The following is a 12,940-nucleotide window of genomic DNA, read 5'->3' on the forward strand; positions in this document are numbered from 1 at the left end:
AATATAAACTGATTTCTTTCTTTTTATTTAAATTCTCCTTTTTATATATGTATATTACCGGTTTTGTCTGCTTGGTAAACCTAGACTAAATATCTGATGAAACAGTTGCCCAGTAATCCACGGTTAACGTCCCCAGACAGATCACGGGTTTTAACCCACTTTCATTGTCAATTAGCACCGATCTCAGCATAAGAAAATTAAAGTTACAACCTTACACATCAGCATACAAATTAAAGCTACAACGTTACACATGGCGACCCTGCCAGGATTCGAACCTGGAATCTTCTGATATGTTAGATTGCGAGCGTGTTATAATCTTAATTTTTTTCCCTACAGCGCTCAAACAACTTCTGCGTTGTTTCCGAGCAGACTTTCAAAAGATTCACGGCGTTGTTGATCGGCGTTGCGTTGTTTGTCTTGTTTTGTTTTTTATATTTGTGTGTTTTATATGTCTGTGTGTTTTTTTTCTTCTCGCTTGTAAATTCTACTGTTTCGATCAAAGATAAAAATTTGTTTTGCGTGTGAAAAAGTGTGTACTAGGTTGGGTATCTTTCGTGTGACTGTCGTAATTTTTGGGGGACACATTTATTGTGATTAGTGTGTTGCGTACTGAGTATAAATTGCACTAATGCAAACACGTAACCAAGCTAAAAGTAAGCGGTCCAACAACTTAAGCAACATGGACCAAGGGGATAATTTGATTTCGAATATTAATGCGTCGGACAGTTCCGAAAATACAATGGGAAATACTTCAGATGAAATGCAAAACAGCACGAACGGGCTCACATCAGAGCCAGAAATTAATTTGCCTCTAACTAACCAAATTGATGTAGCAGAACTTATGAAAGCCTTATTGCAACAAAATAAAGAAAACGCAGAGAAATCAGAAAAATCGTTCCGAGAACAAAAAGAATCATCCGAAAAATCGATCCGCGAGCTAGGCGAACAAATGACGCAGAAATCTGAAAAATCGATCCGGGAGCTAGGGGAACAAATAGACGAAAAACTAATCCAGCAGACAAATAAAGTCGACAAGTCGATGCAGAGAGTGTCCGATGATATCTCACAAAGAATAAACAATCTGGCAAGTGAGATAAAAAGTGATATTATGAAAGAATTAGGCCGTACATTTGAACAAATCGATGATCGTCTGCAAGCTTTAGAACAGAGCAAGCGGAGGGGCGATACCGAATCTAAAGAAAGCGAAGAACGGCTACTTAGGAATTTCCAAGAGCTGAGGGAAGAATGCCAAAGGGAACACCAGCAGGTAATCTCGAGGGTCCAGCAGGCGGAAACGCATTGTCCCACGTCGGTTAGCAACACTATAGCGGACAACAGTTTAGCGATCCACGCGTTGGAACAGCAAATTGAACAATTGAAGCAGACTGGGGCGGAGGACAAGAGACAAATTGATAATAAGATTGCGGCATTAGCGGACACTGTAGGCAAGATGAAGCTGACGGAAAGCGAGAACAATACTACACCGGTAGCGGCCGCAGAGACCGAAGAAGTGCGTTCGCTTCTTAGATTTCAGAAGGGACAGTTTGAAGTGAACAGACAACACAAAGCTGTAACAGGCGAATTACAAGAACGCGTGGCGCATCTGGAAAACCGCATGGCGTGTGATTCCGAACTCGCCAATAGCACTAAAAATAGCCGTACGAACAGTGCAGAGAGGGACCCCGGCCACGAGGGAGATTTTGACGACAGGGAAGAATGTAATTTAAGGGGCAGACATGAGAGAAACAGAAACATTCAAGGGCCTCGCCAGGAGGATATGCGGGGATTTGATTTCAAACATTTCCTTACGGTAAGAAAGTTTGAGATATTCCGAAATTCGCAAAAAGGAATACATCCACGTGCATGGCTCGAGCAATTTGAGTTTTGTCTTCCCCCCGACTGGGCAAGTTCACATAAGATAGAATATATGTGTGGCTATTTGGAAGGCGAACCGGCGATTCGCATGAGGTCGGCAGCGCGTCACTGCAACTCCACTCGGGAGTTTCGACAAGCCTTTCTGTCCGCCTATTGGTCGGAAGCGGCACAAGATAGGGTCAAACATGGCATAATTATGCTGCCAAATTTGAACCAGTCTGGTTTCGGCAGCCCTGCACGCCTATTCGACCACATGCTGCAGGCAAATCAATTTTTATACGACCCATACGGGCCTGCGGAACTAATTAGGATATGCATCACCAAATTGCCGATGCACTTGCGGCACGTCATTCTGGCGGGACGATGCAAAGAGGACGTGGAAACGTTCAAGACGCTTCTCCAAGAGTTGGAATACAGTACAGGAGAATGCCCGCCTAATCAGGCACAAAGTTATTACGGGGCACAGCAGTGCGATCGCAGTCGTGGCCGTAGTACTAATCAACGGCGTGACTGGTCGTCGCGACGCGAACGGAACAATAATCGGGACAGGCCGTATAGAAACTGGGGTGACAGTCGCGAACACAGGTGGAACAACAGAAATGATCGAGGACGTAGACAGAATCGTGAACGGAACAGTTACGGCAACCAGAATCGATACTACGGTGAACACGGTGGGAATAGGACTATAGGCGGAGCACCTCATGATGTTGAAATTCGGCCAGCTAACCCTAGACATAATCCAGCAAATGGAAATGAACAAAACCGGCAATGACAAACGATCAGCGCAGAAGGCGCCCAATCGGAAACTATGAACGACATGGCAAAGGAGTGCATACGGTATATAGAGAGGGAAGATATTAGAGAGGATTTGTTGCAAGAAACTACGAGTGCTAAAATTTCGGGAGTAAATCCAGTCGTGACAATTGCAGTAAAAGAAATATGTTTTAAGTGTGTCATTGACACTGGAAGCCCTTTCTCGATAGTGAGCGAGGCAGCATTTCAAAAATGCGAAGGGACTGGGACTTGGCCCGTTTTTCAAGTGCGAGGAATTAAGGTGAAGGGCGCAATCTACGGTAAGAGCATAGAAATCCGAAGGCAAACTCGGCTTAATTTTACCTGCCAGGGAAGAGAGTTTGAGTACAACTTCTTTGTGCTCCCAATGCTGAATGTGGCAATGATTTTAGGAAATGACTTCATGAATGCCCACCATGCAGTAATTGACATGGGTGGAGGAGTAATGACAGTTCATGTTGGGGATCAGCCAATTAATTTAGTATTTGATGAATGCATATTACGTGCCGAATCAGAAATTAGTTGCCTAAAATTTCAAGCTCAAACCAAGTCGCAACCCAGACTGGAGCTACTCGTGAACTATGTAAGTGAGTCGTGCTCTACGTCTGGTGAGCAGGGGAAAGATGTTGCTTTTGCTGATGCACTGAGAAAGAGCATCGCGGGTGTCAGAACCACGGACAGGGAAAAGGAGAAATTGTATTGTCTACTTAGGAATCATGAACGGGTATTTTCTGAGACTCCGGGGGCTATTAAGGGTTTTACGTACCAATTCAGAGTACGCGACCATCAGAAGTTTTCTGTTAGACCATACCCTATTCCCGTGGCGTATAAAGCCCAGGTGGAGAAGGAAATAAACAAGATGTTAGAACAAGGAATAATTGAGCGGGCAGTAAGCTCGTACAATTCACCCTTGCTTGTCGTGCCAAAACGCGACAACTCAGTTCGTTTGGTGCTAGACTCGAGACAGATAAACACAATTATTATGTCGGAAACGGACAGGCCTGAGAGCCTTGAGGAACTCTTACAACGTTTCCACGGAGTAAAGGTACTATCATCTGTCGACCTCCGTTCGAGTTTTTGGCAAATCGTGCTACACCCATCTTGCAGATTATATACAGCGTTCCTGTGTTACGGAAATTGTTTCCAATTCCGGCGTCTCCCGTTCGGACTAAACGTCTCATCAGCTGCTTTTATAAGGGGATTAAATAGCATTTTACCTGATGATTTGAAACAGCGAGTGACAATTTACGTGGATGACATATTAATTGCGGAAAAGTCGTGGGAGGACCATAATGACGTTCTGAACAGACTACTGGATGTTTTTGAGAAGGCAGGTGTAACAGTCAACTTAGATAAGTCACAGTTCGGACGAGAGAACATAAAATTCTTAGGCCATATTGTCTCAGCAAATGGAATACAACCTGACCCGGAGAAAATTGCGGCGATAGCGGAGTGTGCAATTCCGACAAATAAAAAACAGTTGCGAGCATTCTTAGGCCTGTGTAATTTTTATAAGCGATTTATAAATTTTAGTGTACTTGGTACACCCCGTCTATGTGGACTAACAGGGAAGAACGCTTTGTGGGTCTGGGATCAAGAGGCACAGGATGAATTTTATAAATTAAAAAAGGCATTGGTAGAGGCTCCCATCCTCGTGCATCCCGACCTGACACAAGAATTCTGTTTAATGACGGACAGTTCCTTGTCAGGATTAGGTGCGGTACTGTTTCAAACGGGAGGAAATGATGCTATTACAACTTGGAAAACAATCTCGTTTGGGAGCAGGGTGCTCTCTCGATGTGAAAAAAATTATTCTGTCACGGAACTCGAAGCACTCGCGATAGTTTGGGCATTCTCAAAATTTAGGTATTTTTTATTTGGGAGGACCACCAAGGTGTACACTGACCATCGTGCACTCCAATTTCTTATGAGCACAAAAATCACGCATGGGAGACTAGGACGCTGGGCACTATACCTACAGGAATATAACTTCACTGTAGAATACATTCCTGGACAAAAAAATGTAATTGCTGACGCTCTATCGCGCATTCCTATAGGTTTGCTTCACACAGAAGAAAGGGAACTGGGTGAAAATAATTTTAGCATCCTATACTTACAGAATGTAGCGTTCGAGAATTTTGTTACCACCTCTTTAGGGAGTATAGCGGACGAACAGGATAAGGACGCTGTACTGAAAGATATAAAGACGAAGTGGGAGGACAAGGAGAATGTAGGAATACGCCAGTACTACTTAGTGCGCAATAGAATATTATTCAAGAAACGAGCCCCGGACGACTCCAGATGGGTGTTGGTGATTCCGGAGGAACTCGTAAACAAAATTATATGGTACATACACTTGAGTTATGGTCACTTCGGAGCACAGAAATGTTGTGAAAAACTGAAAGAGACATGCTATTTTAATAACATGCTACGGCGTATTCGTGGTGTACTTAGAGTGTGCGGACCTTGTCAGCGAGCAAAGGCGGCCACAGTGACTTATGCTGCATCATTGCACCCGATAATACCAAGCAAACTTTGTGACCTCGCGGCCGTGGATCTATTTGGGCCACTAATACGATCTAAAGCAGGTTTTGCATATGTTTTCGTAGCGGTGGAGCTAACCTCCAAGTTTGTGTGTCTGACTCCGTTGAAGCGAGCCACAGGAAGGGCAGTGGCAACTGCATTTGCAAAGCAGTTTCTGCATGAAGTTGGGAGCGTGAAAAGGGTTATCTCGGATAATGGACCACAATTTAGATCGCAATACTGGCAGCGGATGCTTCGAAGAAGAAGAATTAAACCTATATATATATCTCTCTTTCACCCCAGCTCGAACCCCAGTGAGCGTATTATGCGTGAATTAGGAAAATTATGTAGGTTATACTGCAGTCGTGATCACCGATCGTGGGACATACACCTAAAAGGATTTCAGAATATAATTAATGAGTTGCCTAATACGTCAACAAAGCTTCCGCCAATCACTGTGCTAAAAAACAAGGAGCCCCCAAGCAAAATCAAAGAGGTGGTGCCTTGGCCACTAGAGCCGAGACTACGCCGGAACGCAATTGTTGACTTAGCTTTACGCAACATCAAGCGTGCAGCAGAAGCCAGAGTCAAGGCGTATAAGAAACACGTGAGAAAAACAGTGTTTCATGAAGGACAAAAAGTTCTTATCAGATCACACAAGCTGTCTAACAAACGGTCAGGTGTCTGCAAGAAATTTTTTAATCTCTTTAACGGCCCGTATCGGATAAGGAAGATTCCCCATAAAAACGCCATAGAAGTGGAAACTCTTCGATCGAAGAAATCAAAAGGACTACACCATGTGTCAAATGTAAAACCATACATTGAGTAGAAAGAGCAGTGAGGAGTAGAGAGGACGGTGAAGAGAGACAATTGATTAGTTTAAATTTATAACATGCATTTTGAATAATATGTTGGTAAAAATAGTGATAAAGATGTTTCTATGTGATTGATTGAAGTGATGTTTTAATTTTTTTTCTCTCCTTGTGCAATTAGGATTTAGTTTGATTCAAACGTGAAGATAAAAGGTTTCTTTGTGAAGAGTAAAATGCTGTTTATGTTTTTTTTGTGTGTAAATTGAAAAGAGTCGCTCCTGAGGAAAGCAAGATCGTTGCGGAATTAGTGCATAAACTCAGGGGAATATCCGATCTGTGGGTATTATGGGTCTGGCAAACCTAGGTCCCCAGCTGTTAGTAGCCTTGTTTCCGATTTTCTGCTTTCAGTGCTACTATCTATCTATTACTATTCTATATCTGTCAGTATAAATGAGGATCTCTTACTATAGTATGCGTGCAGTATGAAAATTTTAAGATAGGAAAACTCAGGGGAATATCCGATCTGTGAGTATTATGGGTCTGGCAAACCCAGGTCCCCAGCTGTTAGTAGCCTTGTTTCCGATTTTCTGCTTTCAGTGCTACTATCTATCTATTACTATTCTATATCTGTCAGTATAAATGAGGATCTCTTACTATAGTATGCGTGCTGTATGAATATTTTAAGATAGGAGAACTCTGAGAAAGGAATGAGTAAGTTTGGAATCTTCAAAAGAGGATGCGATAATACGATTGTTGAACCATTGGCTTCCAATATGCGATGATATGTTAATATTGATGATATATGTCTTTTTTGTTCTTTATAGCTGAGTACGTAAAGTGCTGTCTGTGGATTTCGTAAGTATATTGATTCCCTTCAAGGTGAAAGAAGAATTGTGGTTTGTGTAATTTACGTGGCTCTGAAATATTATTGTGGTAGTCAAATACGAGCAGCTTTTCAGCAAATGGAGAATGGAACGGAAATATGGATCCTTTTTGTAGTCTTGATTGATGTTGAGCCAAAGCCTAAAAAAATTATTCTGTGTTAATACTTGTCCTAGAAAAGCGACGTTTATGTGTTTTGCTGATGCTGTGAGCATTACAGCTTACTGTTTTCGCTGGTGCGGGATGCACTGCAGCCTATATGATTTGTACTGAGGAAATTTCCCTCTTGAAGGTAGAGGATGATTAAATAATTTTGATTATGGGAACGAAGGAAAGCTTGGTTTAAGGTAATAAGGATAAAGCAAAACATTTGTCATTTAAACTACAGGAGGATTCGGATCTTTTGTGTCTGTTGTAAGTTCAATATGTTAAGATGATACTGTTTTACAGAATAGAGGTGACCACAGTTTTGCCATTCATGAGAAATGAATCCAGAATAACCACCACAGGCGAAATAACTGATTTGGAAGCGAAAGGTAACGTAAAGAAGGAACGAAATCGCAGCAAAATGGGTAAGAAAATGTAATATAACCTGTATAATGCAAATATTTTTAACCTTCTCAGAGTCATCTGCGTGATTAATTGTTGTGATAACGTAATTTTAGGTGAAATTTTCTTACTGTTTTATGTGTGAATATATGAGTATGATAAATGTATAATTGCGAGTCTCTTTTCAGGTGTGCGAACTGGTATAAATGTTTTGGCGTGTAAATAACCATTGTTCTTTTTAATGTGTATGTTTAAGGAAAGTTCTCCATATTTATCATGTGACAAGACGTATGCCGCGAGCGTCAAGAAGAATGTTGTAGTGGTATATACACGGTGTTGAAATAGCATTGAAGTAGCTTATTGGCTTAACTAGTAGTGGATAGAAGTAGAATATTGAGTAATGCATGTTTATGGGTAGTTAGTTTGTAGAATAGACAACAGGTGTGCATGTATGTGTGTGTAAATAACATGTGAACCCTATGCTGTCCTGACCTATACTTGCACAAGGCATAATCCTATTCATTTTAGTGAATTAATAAATAGCATTTGATTTATTAAAACGTAAGTGAACCACATTAGTGATGTGGATTTAAATATTATATTGTCAGTTCATTTAAATTTTTATTTTTATACTGTCAAGTCATTTCACTTTTATTTTTTTTTACATTGCCAAGTCATTTAAATTTTATTTTATATTGTCGATTCATCTAATTTTTTTATTTAAAAAAAATATTAAGTCTCACTTTGTTCTTAAAAATTGTGAAAGACAATACTAAGTGGTATTATGTATGACATTGTGTAATCACATAAGGATGATAAAAAATTTCTGTGAATGCAGTTGAGAACCTGAAAGCGAACCGGCAAAACTCTTAAGAGACAGCGGGAGCAGCCGGACTAGTTGTAAACTGGCGGGTTTCCCAGCGGGACACGCTGTCATCCGGGCCACTTTGGGAGCGCGGCCGACAACAAAAGGAGAGTAAGCGGCAAACACTTTCCCTTGTACCTGGAGCTAATGGGCGGCCGCCCCGGGCGACCTTTCCTCGAGGCGATGACCAGAGATGGGCGAGCGGTCCACCGCGCGGAAATCCATCTGCTGGCAACGCACCACACGCACGCGACCGTGACGAGACGGCCGCGGTGAAACAACACAAGGGGCGTGGAGCCTTTTGACAGGTACTGCCCAGAGAAACTTGCAGACGTCAACGACGCCTATCGACATTTCCTGATGGATGCCTACTGTCAAGCGACAGTAAATCTTGGTTCGATGTTCTCTGGTCGCTAAGGGTGGCACAAAAGAAGAGCCATTAAGTGTCATCCTTGCCCGAGAATATCAACCTGGCGTGTCAAACGAGGATACCGCACGAATTTCACAATACAAACATGGAACCAAATCGAGATGTACGTGACACGAGAGAAACTTCATGAGAGGGCAGAGACGGCGGGATCGCACGCAACAGATGGACAAAAATCCCTACTGACAGCTGCGGCGACGAACCCCCCCCCCCTTTCCCTTATATTGTGCCTCGGAACAGTGGAACTACTGAGTGTGTCAGTGAACAGTGATTACACGGTTCTTAGTCCAGTGCATATACGTGTGTTTCTGTCAGAGAAACTCTGACTCGTGTGTTTTGCAGGAGTTCGATTTATTGGTGTTTATTAGACTGACTCTTGTATTTTGCAAGTGTTCTATTTATCTTTTTTTAGTCTTTGACTCTTGTTTTTTGCAGGTGTTTTATTTATAGGTGTTTTTGTTTTGTTTTAGATGTTGACTATTGTACTGTTTTATTTATCAATGTTTGTTTTTGTGTGATGTATTAGATTTGTGATATTTTGTTTCGTAAATTCATTGCTGTGGCATTGCTTCGTTTATCAGTCAGATAGCTTTTTATTCTCATTGAACTGTGATCGATTAGTCTTTGCATGGGGCATATTTACTGTGAGGAACCCCTTAAGGGTAACAATCACTTAATTATTGTAGTTTCAGTATAATGACACAGTGCTCATTGTTTGCTAGCTAATTGAAATATAGTAGAGTGATTAAATGAATGCCACATAGTTATTTTAATTCTACAAATTATTAGTTTTATACGATATAGAATTTTTTTGTGATAACCACTTTGTAAAACATGTTTTTTCTCTTATCATTTTGTTGCTTTTGCAGATTGTGCATTTTTATGTTCTGCTTTTTAATACCGATGTTATTTGATGTTCTTTTTTTAATTGCTGTGGCACCTTTGCTATTTTCATAAATTTTGCTTGTTAATAAACAGTCATAAATTTTCCTGTGATCAGTTGGCTCTTGCAATGAGCAAATACTGGTGAACTCCATAAGGGTAACAACCAGAAATTGTTTTCATATTAATGACACAGGAACCATTGTTTTTACTTGCTGACCGAATTAGGTCTACACTAACTTTTAAATAGGTGTCACAGATTGTGTTCTTTTTTTTCTGTTTGAAATTGGTAGATTCTAAAGATGTGTTGAAATTATTGTGTTTTAGCAAGTAGCTGGTGTCCTTTTGCCTTTTCTTTTACACTTTTGGTTTAAGTAGGGTGTGAGAAGCCTGCTTGGGAATGTCCTAGCATGGCCAGAAAATTCCCTGCACAGTCTTTTCCCGGAGCGTTGGGGTTATGAAAGGTCTCTGTTGGATTCCTTTCATGTTTAATTTCTTAAATCTGTTGCCATTTATGGAATAAATTCCTCTTCTAAATGTACTGTGGCGTTTCTGACTATCTGGGAGGAGACTGAGCAGTGGAACGTGTTACTTTTACACATAAATAAGAACGATCTGTCACACTACTACACTTTAAAGCACAGTTTATATGTAATTCTTATATGTAATTCATGTCACACAGTCTCATACGGAACCTACATCCGCTTTCTTTTATATACTGTATATGATAAGATACTGTCATCCCCCTTCCCTTTTGTGTGAGAGGATGAATGAGCATATGTATTTCTAGTTGCATGCTTGAGGGTAGCAGACAAGGCTGTCTGCTAGAGAACAGTAGGACCAACGTCGGAACAGGTAGCTACGCTTCCTAAAAGCAAAGAGGTTTCTATCCTTAGTATGGTCCTGTCCGTCCGTTGTCATGTTGGTATAGGAAGCTGCCCCTCTGGCCACTTCCGTTGGTCTTTGTGAGACCGAGGAAGCACGCTGGGCAGTAGGCAGTTGCTGTGTGGCCGTCGCGAGCGTCTGAAGTGGTAAGATCTCCGGCTAAGCGCGTGTCTGTTAAGTCCGTAGGACAATGGATTTCTTAAGTTCAGCCTAACTGAAAATTTAATCACTTTTATTTCGGGTTTAGGTCTAAAATATCCGATGTTATCTTAAATTGCAGCGCAGTGTAATTATCGTGTGAAGTTCAGGTTATTTTTCGGTAGTTGCTTTGTTACTACTTTGTGAGTAAAGTGGAACCACGTGTTGATCAGTAACTCTAACTAAGTTCATCAATCTTAAATCCGAATGTGCGTGAGATTATAACGTCTCGTCTTGAGAATATTTTTTTTATATAGCAACTTTTCTTTATGCTTTTCTTTATGTTCAGCCCACGTGGGGTGTACTTTGCGAGACCAGTACCACGTGCTTATATAACTGTTTGACCCATCAGGTTAATAGTAAGACGTTAGTAACCAGTTCAAGGTTTTTCTTTTGTCAATTTCTTTTCGATCTAATGTATTTTAATTATCAAAATTATTGTGGAGTTGTACGCTTTGTGTAAACCAAGTTGACCACGTGGAGCATGTGGTGTAATCATCAAAGTAGCCCTCAGCTATTCTTTTTGCGAAGACTTCACAAAGAGTTAATATGAATTTAGTATACCAGTGTGTGGTAATTACATGACGGACAGGATTGTGGTATGAACGTAATTTCTTTGGGTAAAAAACTGAATCTGTTGGTTGTGGTTAATTTCTTCTTGCTTATGTTTCAATGTTCTTCTGTGTTATTTTAGGAATGCAGTGTTGTATCCAGTCTCCCAATCTTGGCTCCATATTTTATGTGTTCCGTAAGATTACAATCTCACATTTTTCCAATCGTAAATAAGGCACCAGCTCAGTTATAACTCACGTATAATATGCTGAAATTTCAATGAACAATCTTAAAATAAATTTCCAAATATAAACTGATTTCTTTCTTTTTATTTAAATTCTCCTTTTTATATATGTATATTACCGGTTTTGTCTGCTTGGTAAACCTAGACTAAATATCTGATGAAACAGTTGCCCAGTAATCCACGGTTAACGTCCCCAGACAGATCACGGGTTTTAACCCACTTTCATTGTCAATTAGCACCGATCTCAGCATAAGAAAATTAAAGTTACAACCTTACACATCAGCATACAAATTAAAGCTACAACGTTACACCATAGGTGGAAGCAATGACACTACTAGCTAGGGCATACCCACCTATGGCAAGCTAACATACACCTACAAGCGACAACATCGGCAAGCCCCTGCACATCAGCAACGTTGACTGGATATGCCGGCTGCTATTAAAGCCGACCAACAGGCTACAGCAGGGAAACCGACAAGTTCGCACACTGACGCACGAAGAAACTGCCAACATTACCCTACACTGTGAATCTGATATATGACCTATCGGACACAAAACGATGATGAAGTTAATTGTTACAAGTATGCTGACGCTGAGCGAAAAATCAACACCGGCACCGAGCAGCAGCCGCCAAGTAACACCACCGTACAACGACAAAGGTATCGACCTGCACGATACCCACAACTAACAATACTATCACCTGTCGCAGGCAGCAAGAAAACCGCTATTGCTCTTAAAACCCGACCCAACTATCGCAGAGGTTTTTTTCCCCTGGCTCTTGCCTTGGCACCTTTTTCCTTCTGTCCTTCAAAACGCTACCCTTCGTTCAACTTTCGACCCAATCTATGTCCAGATGAGCGCATGTTAATGGTAATCCTTAACCAGACGTACGCAAACATCGCAGTACCCACATCCTGCGACACCTCACTTTTAGTGAACACTAACCCTTTTGCAGAGATGGCAGTAGACCTTTTGTGTTGGCCATCATGCCGGTGTGGGCATGGAGGGGCTCCACCTCCATTTTTTTTTTAAGTGAATTACGTGCTGTTGGCTCCTTTCCATTTGCCTCTCCAGGAAGGGGGAGGAAGACTGATAACATAAAGTCCCTGATCACCAGGTTTTGCGCAAATGTCATCGATTATATTCCAAATCCCTCGGTAGTGTCTCGTGGAGTAAGGCATGTCACACAGTGATGGTGATCTGTCCGTCGAATGGGGACTTTAAGCTTTTTGGCTCCCTTGGGGCTGTTCTAAAGGTACAGGCTACGTGCTGGCGCCAGGCTTCACCCTCTTTCGCATCATCATTCAACGTCAACATGACACACACAACCATTACTGTCACCTACAAGTATTACATACTCACCACACGACACTCACACTTCTAGAAGGAATGGGTGCCAGTGAGAGGGAGACAATTAGGCTGCTGAACCTGCCCTTCGGTGTTACCCAACCAAT

This window comes from Schistocerca cancellata, chromosome 5, assembly GCF_023864275.1.
Source record: "Schistocerca cancellata isolate TAMUIC-IGC-003103 chromosome 5, iqSchCanc2.1, whole genome shotgun sequence".
NCBI classification, from domain to species: Eukaryota; Metazoa; Arthropoda; class Insecta; order Orthoptera; family Acrididae; genus Schistocerca; species Schistocerca cancellata.